Source organism: Larus michahellis, chromosome 2 (genome assembly GCF_964199755.1).
Source record: "Larus michahellis chromosome 2, bLarMic1.1, whole genome shotgun sequence".
Taxonomy (NCBI): domain Eukaryota; kingdom Metazoa; phylum Chordata; class Aves; order Charadriiformes; family Laridae; genus Larus; species Larus michahellis.
In genome coordinates, this window is record NC_133897.1 from 92,315,656 (window position 1) to 92,336,073 (window position 20,418).

Consider the following 20,418-nt stretch of genomic DNA (forward strand, 5'->3'; position numbering starts at 1 on the left):
TGAAAGTACTTATACAATACAACCAAGTTAACTCAAATCTTCTTGAAAATATAAAAATGACTGAGCTGAGCCATTTGTTGTAAGACATTTCCACTAGCCCACAAATACTGCTTGTGTATCTCTTCTACGTTTTCCTATTTTTTCAGCAATCTTCTTGAAATATGGATACTAAATTCATTTGCACAATTTCAGGACCAGTCTTCTCTGCTGGAGTTTATATTTTGGAATCATAGGTCTTTCAAAGACAGATATATTGATGGCTTACAAATTATTAACGTACAAAATATGGCAGACTGTTATATCAAGGTATCCTTCCTATATGCATTTGTTTCCCTGGCTCAATGTGTGATGATTTTTTGGAGAAACCACTACAAAGATGAGGGGAATTACTGTGGAACATTACTGTAAATTAAGTACATTCACCTGTGGAAATTTCCACATTCAGGAGGCCTAAAAAGCTAAGTTGACGCATGTAAAGAGAGATCAAATAGAGGACACAGGTACTGGCAGTGAAACAAAGTCAGGAATGCAGACCTGACAAGCCTGTATCAGCATCAGAGTCCAATATTCTGACGAATTTGCTTTAGCTATTGCACACATGCAGGATTTAAAGTGTAACACCAAATTTACGTATTTGAAGCTCTTTTGACATCACATTGGATTTCGATTTTGCAGAGGGATACAGCAACATACTTAAATCACAACACAAGTGCAAATTATCAGAGTGTAGCAATTGCAATATATAGTTGAATCACAGTGCTAACCTAATTCTCTACAATATGCTCACCGTCATGATTCTGGGGTATCCTCAGCTGCTGGGAAGGAATATATGGGCTGAATCCAGATCAAGTCTATTGCGCTCTTCAAAGTCCTTTTTGTTTGTTGTTCAGTTCTTATACTCTGTGTTGGTCACGCTCTATGTTGGGTACTCTATTACAAGATGTGCGACTGTTTCCATTCCTTTGATTAACTAAGGGGCAAACGGTTATACCACCAGTTGATCCATTCATCTGATATGGTTGATTGATTCCCCAACTAATATAGCCAGTTGATCCACTCAACCAATATAGCTGGCTGATCCATTCAACTGATGTAGCCATTTATCTAGAAGAAAGGCAACTCTCCAGTCACCCCTTGTGCTAAGTTCAGCTTTCTTTGCAACAGCCATGATCATTCCTGACATCCCTCCTTGAACTTCATGAGCATGTCACCCTTCCCATCTCCTCTGAGCCTTCCGCCACTGTAGCGGTTCATCGATCAGTCACAGTCAGACAAGGCCTGGACAAATGCTGATAAAGTTAGGAACGTATGGACTGCCTATTGTTTAATATCATTTTCTGCTACATTAAATGCGTCTGCATTGCAAAAACTAGTCAATCAGCAGTTAATTAAGTTATTACTTCAAAAAAAAGTGAATTGCATGTACAGAACAAAGCTTGGACCTGAGGAGATGGCAGGTGAACTGGAGTCATAATAGTGGCTTAGTTGGACAAGAACATTCATTCGATCAAGAAAGGTAAAAGGTAATGGACTGTGATATAAAAGGTAATGGACTACCTAAGGCAGTCTCAAGTCCAAAGTAAAAGTATGTCATGTAGAAGTAAGTCATCTCAATGTTCCTTCCTCATGCAACCAAGGAGTGTGTTAGCCTTAAACTGCCACAGTACAACATGGGAGCTCATACTGAGTTGTCTGTCAGTTGTGCTCCTTAAAACCTTTTCAGAGACACTGCTTTGCAAACTAACACCTTCCATTTGTTCAGGCAATCCTACTTATCATGTTCTTTACCTGAAAAAATAGACTAATCCAAATTGCTCCTATCTGGAAATCTGCTCTGCAATACACCTCCTGCACTAAAGATAGATACTGCATGCCAGGGTAGCTGCTCTGACGTGACAGGGACCACCAAGGAGCCCACAGTGTCACGAAACTCAGACTGGCTGTACTTCCATAGGCTATGAGGAGCTCTAATACCTTTGAAAACTCCACTGACTTGCGCCAGACTGGGCACCACAATCCAATGGAGGAAAAGGACACGTGTCTTTGGCTGGTAACAGGAGATCTGAGCCTTTATGTATAAATTGCTAGGTACTAGCAAAGAATATCACACTAGCCAAGACTGGTACCCAAAAGCAAGAGGAAAAAAGATAGATTACTGGAGATGGCCCTGGTTTGAAAGTTATGAAAAAGTAATAAGAAGCTGAAGAAGGAAGATCTAGGAAAAATATGGGAAATTCAGGAAAAAATATACCCCTCGAAAATGTATCTTTTTAGATTATAGAACTGCCGACAAAGCAACACGCTGGAAGAGTGATCAAAAAATTCCTCACCAACAGAAGGAGGACAAGATGTACTGGCAGATTTCTTGTTTCTCATAGTTTTGTTTCTGTGGTTCTGTTCAATACATTAATGTCACATGTGACAGCCTTATATATAAACTGGAATGCAATGACAAAACCAGGTGTCTCTAATTTAACAAAGTAGATCAGACTTATAATACATTAAGATCATTTTTTTTCAGAACTTCACATTACAGTTTACCTGAATGTATTACAGTGTTATTACCAAAACATATGATTTTATTTAAAAGTTTGTTTTTTCTTCATCTTGCTGTATTTTTAGAATTGCTTGTTTTATTTGTTGTTCAAATAATAAAATCAAATAGGGAGTAAATTCTGCATAATGGATAAAAACTTGTCTGTGGAAGAATATCACATACTAAAATAGTATCAGAAACTCAGCCCAGAGACGGCTGAAACATGTTTTTCTCTGAATATGTGACTATGGAAATAGAAGTAATTCGTATAGCAGATGTTCAATTAAAAAAAAAAAAATATTCCCTGAGCTTGATTCTATTTTTGCTTTAGTAAATATGTGTTTTTTCTTTACTTGAATTGGGGCAGATAGCTAGACAACTTCTGAAATACAGTAAACTAAACTATATAAATCAGTAAACAAACATGCATACATATAACATAACAGATGATAATATAGATGATAATAATCCTAGAAATGGACTCTTCTAGGTGTGCATCTTTAGACGGCATGGAAATTTTAACATTTTACAAAGAAGTATGCATGCGGCTCATTCAAAGATTATCAAATCTGCTGAATGGGAACTTGGATAAAATTATTAGATCAGGCTCAAAAGGAATTGTTAGTCTGTTGTGTAACTGAATCCACAGAAGGAATGCAGTTTAGAGATTTCTTTGGTGTATTCAACAAGCTCGTAGAAGTCTGCTGTTACAGAATACAGTGGATTCTTGAAAACACAGCATATTGAGCAGTGCTGGATATATGAGCTAATCTCAGTTCTCCTGTAGGGCTGAGCTCCAATGCAGCAACGCAGGACTTTCAGTCTAGAAAGCACTACAGTGTTTATATCCATCAGCATACTAGGCCTCTCACTCATAAATCAACCGCGAAATACAGAAATATAAACAACCCAAAATGGTGAATTTTTAAGAACCTGGAGCAACCTTAACAGCAGCAAGAGGCTGGTAACGCTGCTGTCTTGTAGAGTAGCCAGATAGATGCCAGGGAGGGAGACTTACAGGAAAAAAAAAAAAGTTTTTGGATTTAAGCAAAGTGTTTGCTCCTCTCCTTCTGACCTTTTCCTCACTCTTCGATCACCTTTACTCATTTTCATAAACAGTTCGCCCTGTTTTCAGTGTGCCAGTTCACAAAATGAAGCCCCGCTCACTGGACTGCTGCAAGCAGCTGGTTGCACCAGCAGCTGGATTCATTTCCAGTTCCCCAAGCTGGGCAGCTGAGCAGACTCACCGCACAGCTACACAAGCCCCAGCAACAGCAGCACGGAGGGGAAGGAAACGAGCAGCCACGCAGAGGAAGGTGGTGTCACTCCCTGTCTCTCTCTGTAGCTCGTGCTGTCAGCTAGCACACACGTACAGGCGCATACACAGCTGCCCAGGTGTCTGCATACCAAGCATGCAAGGCTCCGCTCTGGTACGGCACAGCTGCATGACCTGGACTCAGACTGCTCAGAAAGAGCTGTCTGCAGACAGGTAAGAAAGTACTTATGTTACAGACAACGATAGGATTGTTGAGACAGGATCAGCAGCAGCTCAAAGTTTCAAGGTCGAAATCGCCAGCGTGGAAAGATGCAAGATCCAAAAGAAGAAAACAAAACAAAAATCAGGACGGTCAGCCTAGTTGGGACCCCACTGGGAACCATTGGGTCCTCAAGTGGAGTTGTCAGGGTCACCAGTTTTGGCTGGAGCTGGTGTAAGACAGCAACTCAGCAGCAACTACTTTCCAGCGAGGAAACTCTCCCCGCCGTGTCTGGCCAGCAAAGACTCTTCAGGACACATCATCAGGGTGGCGAGGGTGAGCATGCTCATCACACCCTGCCTGTAATAGCTCATCACACCCTGCCTATCTTTGGGGGCTGTGTTAGCCAGTAAATAACTGCTTTATACTTTTGTCTTGCTTCCAGAATCTCTTTGCGCTGGGCTAAGGATCCTGAACAAACCAACTCAAAGAGGGGCCATAACAAAGGGTGAGAAACAACATCTTTTGGCAGGAGTGGCAACTGCACCATATCAAGTGGTTTCATAGCTATGGCTCCGCCTGTAATGTTGCTTAATCAAACGCCTGTTTACTAGAAGATGTCGGGAATTCATTACTGTGGCACAACAGGAATACCGGCACGGAGATGTGGGTCTGCATATAACCCAGAATTCCAAGTAAAGGAATTATGTAAGGTAAAGACCTCAATACATTTCTTGGTTCAGCATCATACAACATATTTCCTAAGATCAGATCTCAGTTTTCTCCACCTTGTATTAATGTCTTATTGCTTTGCCCTGCCAAATGCTAACTGTTGAAGATAAACAGCATTGAATGCATATATATTTTTAATAAGATGCTGCCAAAATATTTCTTGCTGAGAAGCTTCGTAAGAAGTACTGGGATCATGATGGACGGTAATTTATATGGTTCTGTCAAATAAGTAATGCCCAATTTGCTACTTTCTGTATATAAATAATTTTCTTCTGTTGATATTTGCATTTGTTCACAATGGGGAAGCTATATGTTAGCATAGCAAGATTTTTTGCTGTTATTTAGCAGAATGTCAGCCTTGATGATTCTTCTCTGGGAAACTTGATATTAATTAGAGATATTCAAGTATCTTCACTGAATCTTGTCTCTCCCTGCCTTTTCATAGGAGACAGTCTTCCCTTTGAGTGTGCAATTTTGTACAGAAAGAGCAGAGCTAGCCACTACAGTCACATTTGGAGTAGCAATGGCTGTCCAAGGAAAGAAATTTGATACAGTCCCAGGATATTTCAATAGCATTTTGTACATCCTAGGTACGGATCAACAGGCAGCTGTAGTATAGATGAGGGAGTGGGAATGGATAGACTATGAGCAGTAGCAAGACTGAGAAACACTTTGCTCACAGGTAGTTTTGCGGTAACTGGGCACCTAAATGCCTCCTTTCCTCCCCCTTCTTTTCTCTTCCTCTCAGCAGCATGCTTATTGTGAGGCTATTAAGCATTTATATTTACAGTTCATATTTGTTAGAAACCCTGCTGTTGGAAGCTGAGGTATGTTACTAACTGCTGCGTTGGCAGGAAGTGATCATTATAATCTTCCTTTAAGGTCTGTTCAAGAATTTGACTATCCACGTACTCTTCAGAGTCTCCCATTGGAGATACACTGCTTCAAGGACCCTCAGGAAAAGAGCAGAGGGTCCAAGGATCAGCATGTTATGTAGAACCAGCTTCTGCAGGAAATTGGGCCAGAGGATCAAAGCCATGGGTACAAGTCTGACCTACATTGTTCAAAGAGCGTGATACGCCACAATGCTGTGTGTCTTCAGGTTTCTGTGAAGGTCATGGCTAGTATGGTCCAAAATCTGTTGTATGAAGTCTTTCTCCCTCTTATTCCCCTCCATTATATAAAAAAATGCACTTTCCCCCATTTCATTGTCATAAATTTTCAGCTTACCACTTGTAATTCTGCCTTGACAGTCTCGTATCTCTGAGTGACAGAAGATGTGAGTCAAGCGAATCCATTGTACCGAGCTTTATGAACTTCTCAGAACCTGCACGCTGTGCCAACTTACATCACTTTGGGAGACTGGATAGATGAAGGTAATGCGTTCATGTCGTTGCCTTGATGCACAGTGGTAGACTGTGCGCCCTTTGCACAAGGAGGACTTTTACCCACAAATGCTGTCAACTCTGCTGTCATTGGATCGGGTCCCTTTCAGTGCTCTAAGCCTGAGGTGTTAGTGGAAGTATTTCCTCCACATTTTAAGGGAAGAGTTTAGCTGTTTAACCTCCCTGTACAGTCTGAAACTGATTCTAATGGATTGGGCTGTGCAAACATATTTCTGTTCTTTTGTGGGGTTTTTGTTGTTGTCATTGTTGTTGTTTTTAAAAAAGAAAGAACTCAGAAAGGACATAAACCTTAGAAAAGAGCCCAGCAGGCTACTGCTGCCCAGGACAGAACTGTGTCTAACAAACTACTGAAGCCAGATAGATAAAAATGAAGAGCACACAGCTATGCACTAGGAAGAGAAATATATAGAACCATTAGGTGATATTCTTTGATTAGAACATATAAAAAGAAGATAGAAAAAAAATGAAAATGGTAACGAAAGCAACATGAATAAATGCTTTTATATTTCCTGGCACTTCAGAAAAAAAAGTAAAAACTGGTTTTTCTCAGTGTGAAAGGAGTTTTATTTTTTTGAATTCTGATAATCTACTAGGAAGCGGTAGGGAAATATTTTGGTGTTAAGGAAATACTTTGTTTTACTTGAAATGAAATGCTTTCCTTTAGTTCTGTGAATGTTTTGATATGTAAAACAATCAGAGAGAAATGAATAAGCAAAACAATTTTCGATCAAATTAACTAAACATTTTCTGGTTTGGGTTTTTATTCCTTCACTGAACATGCTTAAATACATAGGGAGTTTCCGTTCTTTCCTGGAAGGCATCAGATATCTTTAGAATATTTCCAAAAGAGGTAAGGTAAATTGTAAATTTCAAAGGCACCAGGATACTCATTTGGGAGGCTGAAGAGCCAAATTTGAGCAGTTGTTTTGAACCAAGCAACTGTGCCCTTACGTTGGCTGTGTGTTAGGTAGTGCTCTAACCACTACCTTATTCTGAAATGAGCACTTTTCTCTTTCAATAGAGATGTAGGACATGCTTATATCAAGCACTTCACAGGATTAATAACAGAAAACATAAACAGCAAAAAAAAAAAAAAGGAATATAAATAACCTGGTTACTGACCTTTGGTATTCAGGTAAGGGTTCAGGCCACAGATATTTTTGAATGTTACCTAGGAATTTGAGAAAAAATTCCCAGTAGAACTAATGGGAATTATGCTCCAGATTCAGATGCATTGCTTTGAAGATCTCAGTCACTGAACTGTCAAACAAAACCCCAGAAGATTTGAGTTATATTTGTAAAGAAACCACAATTATCATCACAAGCTCAGTTTCAAAGTTGGAACAAAGATGGGACCAAGTCTTTGGGTAAAATTTTCAATTAATCCTAATTTTTAATAAGACAAGTTTCTAACAAATGTTGGGGATTTTTATAAAATTAATCTTTATGGATTTCAACATATGCATCAAAACCCCACAAACTTTATAGAGCAGTGATTTCAACACCGATTTCCCTATAGAGACTGGGCGCCTTACATTGCAATGATTCTTATGTTGGTTCTGCATAACATTTCTTCACAGCATGCAATTATTTTGCAAATAAAGCACATTCAAAATATCTAGGGAACAAATACCATTTCAGCAGAATAAAAGCTCCCCAAAAAATGGTCGAGAAACCAAAACGTTGTCATATGAGCTACACCTGAGAAAATTCTCCCTTCATTGTAAGCAGATACCAGAAAAAGATTAGAGGAAACTTTGTCATTTACCCAGTGTTCGTGTCCTTGACCTCAACAATTTTTATAATGACTTGGCATTAAGTTACAACATTCCAATTACTTTGGTTAATCCACTCAACTAGATAAAACATATGAGGACAATTAATGTGTCATTTCTCTTCAAGTGAAAATTTACATTTCTTTCATGAGGATTATTGCTTTTTTAGATTAAAATAACTGCTTGCATGTGAAAGTACTACTTGTGTTGTCTCAGATGAGTAATTCAAGTTTCCTGTCTTATTCTCTTCTTTTACTGACCTTTGCCACACTTCTTTCTACATTATACCTGACATCCTCCTGCTAATGAAAAAGATTAATAATTTGAAGGAGTTTGGGTTTGTCAGCTCAGGAAGTCAGATTTTTTTGCTGAGTTAGCATAACGTATGCTAAATTACTACTTTCACATGCTCACTGGAATCAAGACAAATGAACAGAAACACATTCTGAACATTCATCATTTTTCTAGCAAGCTTCAGCCACGTGAGAAACTGTTTAGTATGCACAGAATGGTTACAATTAATTTTTATGTATTTGGTTAAGCTTAATAAGCCTTTGCTTCATAGCATAATGTGACCGCCTCTAGAATTAAGAAATATTTAAACATACCTACAAGATGGATGTCAAATATGAAAACAGTAAACCTCTCATCTTTGCCTAAGAGTGTCATCTACAGCAAGTTATGGCAAGGGTTTATTTGCCCTTGAAAGCAAGACACTGAACTTCTGAAACCAAAACGAAGAGCACCATTGGACAAACCATAATGTTTGCTGACTTAAAGATAGAATCATAGAATCATAGAATCTTCACGGTTGGAAAGGACCTTTGAGATCATCGAGTCCAACCGTACACACACACACACAAAAGAAAAAAAAAAAAAGAAAAAAGAAAAAAGATCCAACATGATAGACTGTTTTCCTTGGTTAAAACTCCAAACCCACTATTTGCTATATTGTACTTGTATATGTTTTTCTTTCTGAAAATGTATGTATCTTCCTTATGTTTGTAGCTTCAGTCATATAGTTTGAAAAAATGCAGTGCATCCTGTTGGGGGATGATCTATTGCTTGCTTTTGTGGTTGCTTCAATAAACATGACTGTAAATGTATGTTAACTTTGCACCTTAACAAGAATTATGAACAAATTTCAGAGCGGTACACCAAATAAGCAAAACTCATCTGATGGGTTGTTGTGGATTCTGATGGAAATGACACTTAAATGTTCATTTTAAGTGTCACTTAAATGACACTTAAATGTTCAATGTCCAGTTGGTGTCCAGTCACAAGTGGTGTCCCCCAGGGTTCGGTGCTGGGGCCGGTTCTCTTTAACATCTTTATCAATAATCTGGATGAAGGGATCGAATGCACCCTCAGTAAGTTCGCAGATGACACTAAACTGGGCAGGCGTGTTGATCTGCTTGAGGGTAGGTTGGCTCTGCAGAGGGATCTGGACAGGCTGGACCGATGGGCTGAGACCAATGGTATGAGGTTCAACAAGGCCAAGTGCCGGGTCCTGCACTTGGGTCACAACAACCCCATGCAGCGCTACAGGATTGGGGCAGAGTGGCTTGAAAGCAGCCCAACAGAAAAGGACTTGGGAGTGTTGGTTGACAGCCGGCTGAATATGAGCCAGCAGTGTGCCCAGGTGGCCAAGAAGGCCAACAACGTCCTGGCCTGTATCAGGAATAGTGTGGTGAGCCGGACTAGGGAAGTGATCATCCCCCTGTACTCGGCACTGGTGAGGCCCCACCTCGAGTACTGCGTTCAGTTTTGGGCCCCTCGCTACAAGAGGGACATTGAGGTGCTGGAGCATGTCCAGAGAAGGGCTACAAAGCTGGTGAAGGGTCTGGAGGACAAACCTTATGAAGAACGACTGAGGGAGCTGGGGTTGTTTAGCTTGGAGAAGAGGAGGCTGAGGGGAGACCTCATCACCCTCTACAACTACCTGAAAGGAGGTTGTAGAGAGATGGGGGCTGACCTCTTCTCCCTGGTGACAAGTGATAGGACGAGAGGAAATGGGTTCAAGTTACGTCAGGGGAGGTTTAGATTGGATATTAGGAAACATTTTTTCACTGAAAGGGTTATTAAACATTGGAATAGGCTGCCCAGGGAGGTGGTGGATTCACCATCCCTGGAGGTGTTTAAAAAAAGGGTAGATGGGGCACTTAGGGACATGGTTTAGAAGTGGCTTTTGTCAGGGTAGGTTAAAGGTTGGACTCGATGGTCTTAAAGGTCCCTTCCAACCTCAGCAATTCTATGATTCTATGATTCTATAGGGAAATGCATCCAGATGGACTGTAGCTTGGCAGAGGAAAACAGAAGATAAATTGAAAAATAAAAATAGAGACTGAGGGGAAGCAAATAGCATCATCAAACCAGAAGATAGGGCTTTTTTTTTTTTTTTTTTGACCTTCAAACTATTTTCTCAGATAGAGAGCATTATTTCTGGCACAATTCCTAATTAACTTCCTTCTTGGGAATATTTCTCCAAGGATACGGCTGTGCAATGATCATTAGCCTGAATCTCAGCACAGAGCATGGTTTAACGCAGACAGCAGAAATAAAGTCCCTGCACAGCACAAGGCTTTGCTCTTTCTGACAGTAGTGACTATGCTGTAGCTGTGGGAACTAGAACACCAGTGAAAGGATAAGTACAGGTGGTTCGCACCCTTACCCATGAGGCTGGGAGTGATTTTGGCCAAGAAGGACAGAAAAGAGGCAAAAAGTGAGATGGACTCAGCAAAACTCAGTAGTGTATGTTTTCTCTGCAGGAGTTCCCTCTTTTAATCCCCACCACTCCAGAACAGTTCTTGACATGGACCATAACCTCCCTGTAAATCTTTGCAACCTGAGAACTTCTCCTCTCTTTGCAGCACCCAATGCCTTCGCCCCAGGCTGGTGTCCTCCAGTTCTCTTTTATTACCACTAGTGGGTAGCATAGTAGAAGTCCAAATGGAAATAGGAGAAGGCAGGGTTGTCCTTTCCAAGCCACTGCCATGTTGCTAAGTGGTTATAGCACTGCCAATTTTGTAATGTAGCAAAAAATGAATTTCACATACGCACAAATTTAGCTCTTGCTGTCCATACCTCACAGCTTACTCCTTCTTAAAAATAACTAGGTTTTTAGTGTTGGTAAGGGTCAATACATCTTTCTTTTTGCAGAACAATTGTCCAGGCCATCCTTGCAATCTCCTTTCACTTTTCCCAGATGCCACATGTCTCAAAGTACCACAGAATTTATAAGCAATATAAAATTGTGAACAATTTCAGAACATTGAATACTCTGTATTATAAATTGCATAAGGGAGGTAAAGTTCCCTCACCCGAGGCCAAGTGTATCAGTTCCTTAGAGACTAAATAAATGACACATAGACCAGGTTAGACAGATCCATTGTCACGATGAATTCATGGGCTTGATCCTTCTTTCATGATATACAGCTTCTGTTCATTGCAGTGGTTAACCATTTGCCCTTGCACCTATTAAAATGCACATTGACATAAGAACTCGACTGCAATTGTATTTAGGGAAGTGGGGAGGGAAAAAAGAGGAGAATTATTCTGAGCTCAGCAAAAGCCAGGAGCCACTATCTCGAATGGGACAGGATTCTGCTATCAGCCCTGTAGTGACACTTCGCATGTCTAAAGATAACGTCCCACAGCTCAAGGAGATGCTATAAAACAACCATATGATGATAAAAACCAACCATATGCCTATGAGGTGTGCTGTGGATATTGTTCAACACGCTGTCAGTGCCCCGTGTTCACCAATAGTTCTCAATGGCCCTGACCGGCCCCACCCGGGACCTCCACCCTCATGTGTCCAGGAGATCCATTTCAATTCAGCTCTGCTTGCGCCTGGGCATAGATCCTGTTGCTCCAGACCCTGAGCCCTGGACTGACTTCCGAGGTTGGCCTCAGACCTGCCTTATCACTATGGGCTTATCTGATGATCACTGGGCTGACCCTGGGGGTAACCCTGGTTACCATCACTGGACCTGATCCTGACTTCTGTTCCCAGCTCAGCCTTGGACTTGCCTGTTCACCATGGACTTACCCAGTGATCTGGACACTTGGCTGACCCTGGTTGACTTTTTCAGTCCACCCCTGCTTGTCTTGACATGGGGCTGTGGGGCTGGTCCCTGCCCTGCCCTGGTATCACATTTGGTTTACCATCTGTTGGAGAGTAGCTGGGCCTTTCTACTCCCCAACACAACAGCATGACACTGTGTCACGCAGCTGTGTACTGTTTCATCACCGTACATGCTATTTGTTATTGAGCATCATAAAGGACAAAAATTAAAACTGATTTATTGGCTGTGCAAACCTTCCAGACCAGGGGAGAAAAGAACAGATGTAAAATAAAATGAATGCTCAGATGAGTAGTTCATCTAACATCATTAAAAAGGCAAGAAGACATAAAAATGAAGGAGAAAATTAATAAATACCAGAAATAAAGGTGACAGTATTTGAATGTATCTCAAACTTTAAATAATTGCTAGAGGCTGGAGGCTTCTGGGATGATGTACAATGAATACTAACAAAAAAGCTTGTAGACCTTAAGTAAATAAATCCATGCCTCTGAAGGGTTGTGCTGGTCTGACATAATTCAATATGCATAGTATAAAAAAAAGTGTTTAAACTGTCCATCTCACACCTCACAAAGTAATAGATGTTGTCAGATGAACACCAAAGTCAAGATGTTATTGGTTCTCAGTAAGAAAAAGATACTTCCAGAACTCATCTCGTGCTCATTCTTTAAGACCCCTGTAGGGCACTGTTTTGTAACTATACATACATATTTCTTCTTCGGCATTTTGTAATGTTTGAAAAGCATGATTCAGATCTTTACTGTTTAATGAAAACACCAAAAAGCTCTCAATGTTTCAGCAAATAAATTTGGGTGTAACCATCCTTTCCAGTGAAAAAGTGAGGGCAAGGATGGAAAAATCTGACTTAGCTCTGTGAAGACAGATCATTGTTTATTATCCCTGTGAATAATAAACACACATAGGAGAAGGCTGGAGTAGCTCTGTGAACAAAAGAAGGTGGAAGGCCTTTACCTTCTAGAAATTAAGTGTCAGTGAGGAAATCAGACTTCAAGGCATTCACTGTGATTCCTGCGCCACCTTACCTCTGACAGCAGGAGATTTCAGGAACTGTTCTATTATTGCTCTCTCTGCATTTCTCTCCAAGGTCTTAAATCAAAAGATGAAGGGTGAAAGCTAATGACACTAAGAGGGAGATTAACTCACATTAATTTTTCCAACTTTCATTTCAGTAGTGTGTTAGAAGCCAGAATCTAATGTCAAATTCTGCATATCTGCCCCTAACTAGCTGAGGAAAAGAATGCATAGGCATCTTATCTGCACTTCGTTATTGGTGCTTTGCTACAGTTCACGTTGCCCTGTGCAATATCAGGCTCAGTCAGAATCAGGTCTTACTGTGTTGTGTGCTGTAAAATCCAAAAGACAGGGTTCTGGTTCTAGAATTGATATATTCAAAAGCTAAAATCTGACAAGGACACAATGCACACGTGCCCAATAAGACTAGAGTCAGAAGTATTAAAATTCCACTTATCTTTCACTGAAATCATGTTCAATTAACAGCAATTCAGTTATTTGCTAGAAATCACCTGGCAAATTAAGACAAGGGGTATGAGAAGCTAACAGAAATACTAATTATATATACAGTTCATACTGCTTTTCCACACTATAAATCTTCATGGTGGTGTTTTGCTCCCAACTTCAGCTCTAATAGGTCTTTTTTTAATGTCTGTATTAATTTTGCCTTGTTTATTGTTGTAAATGTATCACCATTTTCCTGCTCACTGAGATGAAACCGCATCTTTTTTTGTTGCTGCTGCTTCCCAGGAGTATGAAACACGAATGAGTTACACCTCATCAAACCTCACATTTTTCTTCCGTGATATAACTAGTCGTGTTTTCTTGCTGGTACATAATTCAACTTGCAGATGCCTCATCCGCCTCCCTCTCTCCTTGACAGCTGTCAACTGTTTGTCCTCGTGGTGAAGGTGTTCAGGGCATTATTATTCCAATCTGAGGCAAGTCCTTGGGAAGTGACTGTCAATAGGGTGTCTACAGTCATTGAAATACAAACTTATACCTTTCTCCAAGCCACTGTTCAGAAATGATGACGTGAATCAGAATGCTAAGGCTATACTACAAATAGTCATTAAATCCTTTATGCATTAAACAGTCAAATCATATTGCAATATGTTCTGAGGATCCTGATCCTGTGGTGAGTTCAATGTATGTATGGAGAACCTTGGATCAGTAAATTTGCATAGCTGGCTGTAAGATTTAAATTTGAATTACCTGAACTGAGTGAAACTATTTAGAAAATGGCCAAAATGTGGTTGGGTTTTTTTCAGTCTCTGAAATAGGGCCTTCAAAAAACATTCTTCACCGTATTTACTACCTGGCACATTTTAAAGGGCAGAAGTAGGCAGCACGAACAAACAGTAAAGGTTAGAAAAAAGGAAAGTTAAGGTATGTTACTGACAAGGATTGATGGCTTAAGCAGGGATGTCACTGATTCTCACAAGTAAGACAAGTGAGATCATCACATTTTTGTCAGAAAATTATAACCTTCAGGATTTGTGCCCAAACTTTTTCTAGGCATGTGTTCCCTTCTAAAGTGAACGCAGTGTTTCTGAACCACATTAGATTGACAGGCACAGAGAGGTAAGTCCTCAGCATGCGCTCACACACAGCAAACAGAGCAAGCAGTCTGGGATCAGCAACCTCGGGCCTGTTCTGAAATGACCGAGTCTTGGAGTGACAGAATCATTTAGTCTCCAATCTGTTTCAATGCCTGACCTCTGCTGAAACTGCCAAATAGACATCGATGCCAGTTATAACCTCTAATCGTATAATGTGGACATCTCTCAGCTGAGAACTAGCCACCATCTACGTTTCAGTTAAGTCACCAAAGAACCACCACTCAGCAGCATGCTGTGTAGACAAGCCTGCCCAAGCCTGGAGTGAAATGTACTTTAATGGGGTTTTTACCTTTTCAAATAAACTAAAAGATGCTGCATTGAGCATAAGCAAACAGAAAACACCTCTGCAAAGAGGAGTCGTCATGCAGGGCTTTGAAATTGAGAAGATTCCAATGGTAGTGCATTGGAAGATGAAGGAAGGAAAATGAGAGAATCAGATCAACATGACCTCAGAGACTGAATTTTATAAAGGGCTGAGTGGAAAAGCAGGAAGTAAAAAGGTGACAATAGTCATTGAAAGATATTATGAGAGCCTAAATGGGAGATTTGGAATAAGGTGATGAAAATGAGGCGAACTGGGGGAATGTTGAAGATGAAAAACAGCAGCATGGGGACATCTCATGGTTATCTGATGTAAATGAGCAAAGCACAAACTTCAAATGTTGTTGTTCAAAGTCATCAACTGGAACAGAGATGGAGGGGAAGAGAAGCTATGAAAGAAATTTAAGGCATTAATTTTTGGTCATATTGAGTTAAAAGAGATGACTCATCCCTTGTGAGTTACTGAGTACACCACCATCAGCATAACATTAGAAAATTCATAAATCAGCACAGAGCAGATGTGCATGGATGAACTGTCAGAAATAATGTACTTAGTGGGAGAAACAGAGAGTGAAGCATAGCATTTTGGAGTAGCTCAGAGACAACAGGAGAAAAGAGAAGCCATCAAAATAGCTGATAAAAGAACAGTTAAAGGAAAGCAAACTGAATGGACTATTATCATGAAAGCAAATGGCCTCCTAGCACCAGCAACATTGCTAACAGCTCTCAAAGAGAAGAAATAAACCCAATTCTCCCAAATGCAATAGCAACTAACATATTACCGGATTCTTCTTCAACTTAGGGCAGTAGTCCCAAACCCAGCAACAGGAGTGCAGCAGAAAATTAGCCATATCCATCTTAACTTGTGATTATATAGAAGGGCAACTAGAAGCTCATCTGGAATTTTAAAATGAAGGATGCTTGTGGACTTGAAGCATTTGCAGAGTCTCAGGAAGAAGTAGAGTGGGGACTGCTTCTTATCCTCGCCCACTAGGTAGATTTAGACATCTGGATTCTACCAAAGTTACACTTCATTCTCTTAGTACATTCTCTTACATTCCCTTACTCCAGTCCTCTGGGGATTTTGCCTGTTTTCCGTCATTCTTAAAAACTTTCAAAGTTTTAAGCAAGGTAGTAGGTAGGAAGAAATCCACTTTCTGGATTTGAAAGTTTTTGTGCAGGGTACCTTAACTACAGTAGGCCACACAGTTAAACGCTTGCGTTTCACTCTGCTTGGTGGAGAACATTACTATCAATCAGAAGCCCTATTTACTCCAGAAATATTTGACAACCACCCTGCCTGAATTCCACATGTCTCTAGGGCCTTCACGCAGAAGTAATTGTTTGCAAAAAAAGGGAAATATTTTTAGAGGAAACTTCTGGTGTTATAGAAAATGAATGCTAAAGGCCATCTGTGACACAAACACAGCTTTCCGTAGTAGTGTGATTAGAGCTAATTTTGTGCCGGAAAAATCCAGAACAGCCTGTGTACCAGAAACAGTTCCACCTGCCAGCTGTCCTGACATATTATTTGTAACTTCTTATGTATTTATGCTGCTCCAAGTGCCTCTCTCCATATAAATTAGTTCTACATGTATTACTTTAAAATCAATTCCTTTTTATCTTAAAAAGTATTGCAAGACCACTATGTCTAAAAATAAGTATTTAGTGTCTTCCACATGCTAACGGAAAATAATGGTAATAAAAAGATATCCTTTTTCTTCTTAACTGAAAAATAAATGGACTAAGGAGCAGCTTCACAGGGCCCTCAGTGTTGAACTTTTTCCATTTAAATGAGCTCTGCCAGTAACTTCAGCTGGAGCAACAAGCCTGCAGTTATTTGTTCTCAGTTAAGGTTTCAATAAACTTTGATTGACGTATGTATACTTTGCTGAATTCAGCAGTACAGCATGCATTTTGTAAGCAAGCTGCTATTTTGAAAGCACCTGGCTCTCATAACAAATTTGAAAAATTCTTAAAGAATAGGCTATTTGTTTCATATGGCTCTGGAAATAGATAGTCGAGTTGCATCTATCTGTTCATTTTTATTTAATGTGAAATCCTTGAACAAAAATTTTTTCATAAACTATGAAATCTCCTATTCCTTATTTTCATCATACTAAAATTTACCTTCATGTTTCGAGATAAATTAATTCTTAGAGAATGCAAGTAGTTGTTATTTTATCAAAATGACTAAGAAAAACTGGGTTTGAGTGTTTGGTCTAGAATATAAAGCTGAGGAAAGATCAACATAAATCTGTCCCGCAGGGATTTTGCAGACAATGCTGAGCTCAGGCACACGCCATGGAAATTGCTATGCAAGAGACATACTGTGAATTGTAAACACCATATCACAAAGCTGCTAGCTTCAGACTGCAGGCTTGCTTTCTTTTTGTGATAGGCCTTTCATTGGTGGTTTCGGAGGACATCATCAATATTATTCTCTCATCTCTAGCCCAATTGAAAAGTTAGCCAAGACACAGCATTCCTGCATTATTTGCTTTTGAGTCATTTCATTCAATAAAGCTAACAAAGTCATTAATAAAAAAATACACCTCACTATGCATGGCATTTTCCTCCCAGTACTCAAAAGGCTGCTGTGACTTGGGTGCAAAGAACAGTTACCCCCGAATGAAGAAAGGGGCAACATTCCTCTCAACTGATCTACCGCAAAGCATTTATGAAGAATAATTATCTTTTGCTGCACCAAGAAAACAAGAACAAAGCAAGCTGCTACTTCTGTGAAATGTCTTTGGGTATCTAGGCAACAATGACATCTTTAGGTCAACCCCTAAATAAGCTAGAACCTGCTCCAAGCATTAAGATTTTGAGTCTAAAACTCAAATATATAACATGATTTAGAATACAGATTGTTTTTTTTTCTAAATATACTTTGCAGGTATATACTTCTATCATTTAGATAATGATAGGAGGAACAAGAAGAACACTGAAAACATCACAAGAAATCTTCTTTCCTAAATGTTATCAGTAAGGCCATAAACAATACTCACACCTGGTTGCTAGGTAAGGTAAAAAACAAAACAAAACAAAACAAAACAAAACAAAACAGAAGAGATAACGTATCTCAAGATAAATCACCAGAAACAACTCCTCTTGAGCATCTCATACAGGAATGGACCGATGGCTTACTTTCCCAAAACTTGCTTGAATCTAGTAACGCCATCCACCTATCAGTGCTTGACTTGGCTAGCCATCCTAAGGCCTTCTTGAGACTGATGAATCCAGGAAAAAGTTTTCTTGGGAACCAGACTAGCTGGCACAAACCTGTTTTCACCAGCTTCTTAGGATCAGTAAATGGGGAACATTTATTTCAGCAATTATCACGTAATTAATTGTAATTTGGTATGTTAACTAACATCAATCTCCAAAAAAACCTTTTCTCTACTATTAGTGATAAGGGTTAACCATCAAAGAAAAATGCAAGATTGTAAAGTATCAGATGCTGGTCAAGTGCCAGTGCTCAGCAGTAAGTTTTGGGACCCTGAGTTTTGGAAAAAAAAAAGCAGAGATCTTTGGAATTCTTACTTTTTTACACAATATGGTCTTTAAGCAAACCAAAGGATTTTGGTATCATCTAATTAGTAGTTACAGGGAATTTCCATATAACCAGGTACACGCTGGACAAAGTACGTGCATAAGGATTTATAGACCATCTGAGTCTATGTTTGCCCATTCAGTTCTGTGGTCAAAAGTGTTTCAGATGCATAGGCAAATTCTTAATTAGATTGACATTTTAGGATGTAATTGTGACCACAGTGAATCCTTTCAAATCAGATATATATGTGGAGTGAACAAATGGAGAGTCAGGGACACTAATTGTACTTAAGGAGAGTCTAACACTGATCCCGTGCATTTTAACTTAACAAGGTCATAATCCAGAGGCAACAGGTGCACTCTTATAAATTTGAGATTCAACATTCTCTGGCATGCAATATTTTTATGTATTATTTTAAATAAAATAGCCCAATTAACTTTGACTACCCATTCCTATTATGTTTAATGAGGCATGGGAAATGAACACAGATTAAAAGCTAATATTGAAATACATGGTTATATATATTGTATGTGTTACATTGATTTTAAACTTCTATGTACATGACTTCACCGGGAAGCAGAACATTTTCAGGTACGTGATCTTTTCCAGAGCAAGTGTTAATAATAAATACGTTCATTAACTATATACATTGAAAGTAAGTGTCCTATCAAATATTATCTTTGGTGTTGATATTCTGAATTACCTTAATACTCACTATCTGATTTTCAGCCATCCAGTGGTTTCCTTTTCCTTTTTTTTTTTCTTTCAAGTTAATTGTTTGTAAATTAAGTTGATATATGAGTAAATGTTAGTCTAGCTATTCAACAACCATTTATTCCAGGATGCAGATTTTTATCATTTATCAGAGAAAAATTAACATAAATTAAATCAGATTCATGCTGCCTTCCAAAATAAATCACAAACAGTTTTATTTTAGAACAAGTGCTCATTAACTTCCCAAATTAGAGGAAATTTTAGAGAATGCATTTATTTCCATAAAAATATTTTTGACTACTCCAGAAAACACGCCTAATGTTTTCCGGTCTCTTCTTTTGTTTGTTTTAAATCTGTGTCTTGGTTATAGGTGGATACATGCAATAGCAATTAGGCAAAGTTATTAGCAATGTGAGCTTTTTGTCCCAGGCATATTCCCTTTAATTACTAATGGGTAATTTACATCAGCTTTGGGGTGAAATGGATCCAAAAAACTGAATATATATGTGAATGCCTCACCTTCTCTTGACTGTTTGCAGCTGAGAATAGCTGCGTGCCCCTAGAACTGTTGACAGTCTTTGTGGACCTTCCTTTAGGTAAGGGAGTAGGAGCTTGAGGTATGACCAGCAACTACTTTAGACTCAAATACCTGCAAAATCTTATAAAGCAGAACATTATTTCAACCCTTCAGTAGGAATTGGTATATGCTGAAGAAGGCTACAGACATTTAGAAAAATCTATATTAAATTTTTATATCTGAATCTTGTTTCCTTTCCCTTCTACCCCAGACCTTATGAAACGGTTCCCTGGGCATATTTCTCAAACACATTTCAACAGATTTTTCTAGAGATTTCACCTGATGGCTTCTCGGGTGATATTGAAGAATGGGACAGGCTGAATTACTTTAATTTTTCAAGTGTAGTGTTAATAAAATTGCCTACTACTGATCGCTATAAAATGTCTCTGGATTTTTCCTTTTTAATTTGCTTAGCTAAATTAATAGCAGCAAAGTTCATGTCCTGATTCATTTTTTCTCTGCTCATAATTTAATACATTTTCATAAAGCAAAGAGGGAAACATTGACTAAACTTTCAGCAATTTTAATAACCTCTGAGGGCACATTATGATTATGCTAAGAGACTCGGGGGCAAGTACTAATATTAA